We start from the raw sequence: 5,988 nt of genomic DNA on the forward strand, positions 1-5,988 counted from the left end.
GCACCGCCGCCGCCGCCTCCGGGTCAGCGCCGCACCCGCAGCTCGCCGGCCGGGCCGCCAGAGGGCGCGCCAGGGCCGCGCCCGCACGCGCCGCCGCCACGGCCTCCGCCGCCCAGGGGCCGTCGCGCAAGAGGCGCGGCGCGCAGCTAACGGGCCCGGCAAGCGCGGGAGGGGCCGTCGCCCAAGGGCGGCGGGGCGCGGGCTGGCCTCGCGCGTCAGCTAAGCGCCGGGCGCCGCCGGAGAGGACACGCTGATTGGTCCGACGCGCTGATTGGCGGGGCGCGCTGATTGGCTGGGCGTCCGGCAGCAGGGCGGGGAGGGGCCGCTTCCGTCCAGAGTTCCCCGAGCTGCCCCAGCTGGGGCCCTTAAAGCGAGGGTCCACCTGAGCTTCCCGTCCCCCGAGACTGGTGCCTCTCCTGCGCTTGGCCTTACGGACGGCGACGGCGACCCTGGGATCCGCGACCTCTGGCTTTTAGGCCCACGGAGGCTCCGCTGTTCACCCTACGGAGGCCGGCTGCGCAAAGGGACAGCTCTTGCACCCCGTCGACATTGCACTTCAAGCCTTAGCGCTGCAGTGTTTGGCGCAACTGGATAGGCTCCTGCGCCCCAGGGCTGCTTATTGTCATTTCCTGGATCTCGAGGCTGGACAAGAGTAGTACATCCTTGCATCCTGCCCTCTACAGCTCCTGCCTGTGGTGTCCATTTAGGACGCAGCCCTGAAGTGCACTCACTGCTGACCGCAGTTTTTCACCCCTTACACTCTACTGACCCAGGGAGCTGCGGTCCTGACTAACCACTCCCTTGTCTTCTCTCTCACTAAGCCTGGTCTAACTGGCTTCCCTGACACTCCAATCTGGTTTCACTTTACTATTGTGGACAGTTTTTTTTGTTTTGTTTTAAAATACAGATCAACGCATACCATTTCCCCTCTTTCAGAGCCTTCCTTGGGCCAGAGAAGAGGCTAAACTTCTCAGCTTGGGCATTAAAAGGCGCATGGTTCCCAGTACAGGTGAGTCTGAGGCAGGAGGATCACAAGTTTGAAGGCAGCCTGTGCTACATAGTGATATCCAGTCTTAAAACAACAATTTCCATGTTCCAGCCACAGCCTGCTCTGATAACCCCACCCTAGCCCTAGCCCTTCTGATTACTATATTTGTAGATAGGAAGCCTATATCTACTCATTCTACCAATTTTATTACTGTCCCTGTAGGCTGGCTATAAAATTTCTGTTGTGAGTCAGGCGGTGGTGGCGCACGCCTTTAATCCCAGCACTCAGGAGGCAAAGGCAGGCGGATCTCTGTGAGTTCGAGGCCAGCCTACAGATCGAGTTCCAGGACAGGCTCCAAAGCTACACAGAGAACCCTGTCTCGAAAAGGAAAATAAATAAATAAATAAAAGAAGTGTTGTGTATTTGGAGCAAAAAAGCTGAAGTACTCTGAGGAAATAAAAAGGGGGAAAGAGAATCCCAGTTGCTCAGATTTCAGCTCTCCTGCCAAGATTAACACCACAACATTCTTCTTTACAAAGAATGGTACTGGAATTTCAGTATCGTAGACCTTTTTAACATTAAGAGATTTGCAAAAGGTGAGTTTACTCATGTCTGTAATCCTGGAACTCAGGGGCTGAGGCAGAAGGATTGCCATGAGTTGAAGCCAGCCTAGACTACATACAGATTGAGATCCTGCCTCAAATTAATATATAATTTTATATAATAAATATATATGTATATACATTTTTAAAAACTAAGTGTGATGGTGCATGTCTGTAATCCAGTTCGACCAAGGCTACGTAGTGAGACCCTGTCTCAAAGAAAACAACAGATTTGATAGAATCGAACTGACATCAATGGATTCAGTACTTTGCCTTTTCCAAGGATCTTTCAGGGAACTAAATCCAAATACTAAGAAACTGAGGAACTAAATTGTTGCTATTCAACCTAGTTTTTTGGTGTTTCAGAATGCTTCCCTTTGAAGTCACAGAAGTGCACGCTCTCTTTCTTTCCCTCCCTCCCTTGCTCCGTCCCTCCCTCTTCTCTCTGTTGGGGTTTATTAGGAAAGGGGGAGTTTGGTATTTGTTTTTAGAGGCAGGGTCTCATTCTGTAAACTGGGCTTAAACTCAACAGTTTCCATCTCAATCTGCAAGTGCTGGGCTTAAGGATTTAATTGAGGGAAGAGCAAGAGAGACTTGCCTCTAATTTCATTTTACACAAAGTTTGATGTCCCTTCATTCCGATCACCTAAGCAATTTGAATAGGAAAACTTTTTCGTGTGTGTGTGTGTGTGTGTGTGTGTGTGTGTGTGTGTGTGTGTGTAGACCAGAGGTCAACATCAGGTGTTTTTTTTTTCAACTGCTCCCATATTTGTGTAGTATGTATGTATGCACCCATATGTGTGTGTAGTACTTGCAGGTACATGCACATTTGGAAGCCAATTGTTGACTGTGGAATTCTTCCTTTTTTTTTTTTTTTTTTTTTTTTTTTTTTTTTTTGAGTCTCTCACTGAACCAAGAGCTTGGCTAGATGGCATCCATCAAGCCCCTGAGAGCCACATGTCCTGTGCCATCTGTGTTGTGCCCTCTCCCCACTCCCTGGCACTGTGAGGATACCCCAGCAGCTGCAGAAGAGTCTGCCACTGTGGCTGAAACACTGTTCCAGCTGTGACCACTCCAGGTTGCCTGCACTGGCCTTGGAAAGCAGCACTCCTAAAGCAAGACAGAACTGAGTGAATTCCAGAAGCTCCTACTGCCATTTCACCCAGCTAAGAGAATTGCTTCCATGTAATTCTTGCCATATGCATCACTCCTGGCTATATAAATAGACCTTTTTTGAGAAAGGGTATCATGTAGTCCTGACTGGCCCCAAACTGGCTATGTAGCTGACCCTGAACCAACCTCGGGAGAACTGAGATTACTAGGCTGCACCATCATGCCTGGCCTCAGTGTGTATGTGTGTTGGCACATGTATGTGATGGGGGCATGCACATATGTATGTGTGTGCATGTGCATGCCAGAGAACTTTAGGTATCACTAGTCAGATGCCACTGACGTTTTTTGAGACAGTGACTTTCACTGGCCAGGAACAAGCCATGAAGGCTAGACTGGCAGGCCAGAAAGGCACAGGGACCTGCCGGATTTCACCACCCCAGACCTAGGAAAACAAGCCCGCCTTAGCACAGCTGGCAGGCTCACATGAGTTCGGACCATCTATCTCAGGTCTTTATGCTTGGAAGACCTTTACTGAAGGCCCCATGGCATTCCAGTGAAACGTCTCAGCAGGAAGAGTGCTTGCTGCCAAGCCTCAGCACCTGAGTTCGATTCCTGGGACCCACATAGTGGGAGGAGAACTAATTTCATGTTTCCTGTGGTCTCCACTGTAAGCATGCCACATGTGGAAGCTCCTAACACTCAATAAAGGACCCATCTTCCACATCCACTGTTAGATTTGTTGGGACAGGGTCTCACTTTGTGCCCAGGCTAGCCAAGAACTCAAAGAAACCCTCCTACCCAGCCCCACGAGTGCTGGGCTTACAAGCAGTAAGTGCTAGGTGTTACTTACACCTTGTATCTTATGTTTGACATCACCCAAAGCTTGTAGATTTGGGGAGACTCCCCGCTCCTACAGTAGCTGACCATGTTGAAAGACAGTGTATATGCCAGGAGGACATCTTTCATTTACAAAGTAAACCAGCTAAGGCTCTAGTCACAAAAACTTCCTTATTTATGAAGCTCATTCTCAAATGTGTGTTTTGCCTCCACTATGTCAGGAAAAAACAAGTAATAGGCAACCACTTCTTCACTAAAATTCCACCAAAATCATTACAGTTTGCCAATGCTAACATGCCTAACTTTTCCTGGGTTACTTTTCATCAAAAATAGCAATAAAGATTCTTCTCAGGCTCTCCCTTAATCCCACTTCTGTTATTGTTGTTGACAGTCAACTAGTCCTGGAGTACCTTTTGTTTCCCAGGATTAATTCAAGCCTGGGTACCTTGAGGCCTGGGATTACAAGTCCACACTACACACTGCTTTTTGTCCTCCTTCTGACACTTGATCCAGCCTGGGATCTGTCTGACCCTGCCTGGCATGGCTTAAGCCCCTCTCAGGGGGAGTTGCTGTCCTTCCAGAGCCCTGTCAGACGGGCTCCTGCGGCTGTACCGGCTTTGTCATCCCACCTCTGACACCAACATCCTTACTCTTCTGCGGGTGTCTGGGAAGGGGGCAGTGGAGGTGTAGGACAGCAGATAAACCAGGTGTCTAACTTACCTCAGGAATTCGAGGAAGTAAAGTAGGAGACTGCGGAGATCCAGCCGGTTGGAGGCTGGCTATAGATTTGACCCTGAGGTCTTGGGGTCTGCTGGTGTTGGACCTAAGAGCTGACCTCACCAGGAGTCTCCTAGAAGCAAAGATGTGGTCTTGTCATTAAGAAGGATGGCTCAGCAGGTAAATGCCATTGCCCCTAAGTCTGATGACCTGAATTTCATCTTTAGGACCAACACAGTGAGAGGAGAGAACTGCTGTAAGCTGTCTGCTCACCTCCAAGCACGTGGGTGTACAAACACACACAGCAAACGTAATACGAACATTTTAAAGGAAAGATACGAGGACTATGGAATAAGCTTAGAAAGTAGAGTGATTCCCTAGGATACAGGAACCATGGGTTCCCTCCCCAGAAACAAAGGGCAAATGATAGCCCGGGCCTATACTAGCATTTCTGAAGGTAGAAAGCAACTATTTCAGGAGTTCAATGTCATTGTGGTCAACACAGTGAGTCCATGGCCATCCTACATGGTTACATGAGAACTCAAAACAGCATTAAAGGCTCTTCCTCAGAATCTCTGCCCTTTCAATTTTGTTTTTTTTTTTTTGTTTGTTTGTTTTGTTTTTTCCAAGACAGGGTTTCTCTGTGTAGCTCTGGCTGTCCTGGATCTTACTCTGTAGACCAGGTTGGGCTCAAACTCACAGAGATCCACTTGCCTCTGCCTCCTAGTGCTGGGATTACAAGGGTACACCACCACCATCTGGCTTGCCCATTCACTTTTAAGTATTCCTGAGTGTGTGTGTGTGTGTGTGTGTGTGTGTGTGTGTGTCTGTCTGTCTGTCTTTCTGTCTCTCCTCTCTCTCCTCTCCTCTTCTCTCTCTCTCTCTCTCTCTCTCTCTCTCTCTCTCTCTGGGGTGGAGGGGTAGAGGCAATACATGCCATTCTATGCATGTGGAGGCCAGTGGACAGCCTCTGGTGTTGTTCCTTACCTTTCATCTTTTAAAAAAGCAGATTTATTTTTACATATATGAATATGAGTGTACTGTGTGCTTTCCTGGTGCCCATAGAGGCCAGAAGAGGGCACCAGATCACCTACAACTGGAGTTACAGATGGTTGTAAGCTGCCTTGTGGATGCTAGGAATTGAACCCAGGTCCTCTGGAAGAGCACTGAGTGTTATTTACCACTGGATCATTTCTCTAGCCCCACCTTTCACTTTTTTTAGGCGGAGTCTCTTCTTCTCTATTGTGTATGCTAAGCTAACTGCCCCACAAGCTTTGTTTCCTGTCTCTACCTGACTTCTCACCATGAGGAAAGCAGAGTGCTAGATTATCCTACCACCTCAGATTTGGCAAGAGTCCTTTGGAATAAAACTCAGGTCCTCATGCTTGTTGGGCATGATTTTTTACCCATAAATTCATCTTCCCAACTCTTTGAATTCCCCATTTTTGACAGTGTCCAGGCTAATCTGGGTTATCCTGTTGCCTAAACTGACCTCCAACTGGTAAATCTCCTGCCTGAGGCTGCAAAGTCTTGGAATTGCAGACCCATGATGCCACTTGCTGCTTTGGAGCTTTCTTCTGGTCTATGCTACTTCATCCAACCTGGTACCTCAGCTTGACCCTGTTCCTGGTATGGGGCAACTCCTTCTCTGGGTGGGACCTGTGACTGTATGAGCATATTCCTAACAAGTCTCCTTCCAGCGCCCTCCTGTACTGTAAGGCATAAACCTAG

This window comes from Peromyscus leucopus, chromosome 23 (assembly GCF_004664715.2).
Source record: "Peromyscus leucopus breed LL Stock chromosome 23, UCI_PerLeu_2.1, whole genome shotgun sequence".
Classification (NCBI taxonomy): Eukaryota; Metazoa; Chordata; class Mammalia; order Rodentia; family Cricetidae; genus Peromyscus; species Peromyscus leucopus.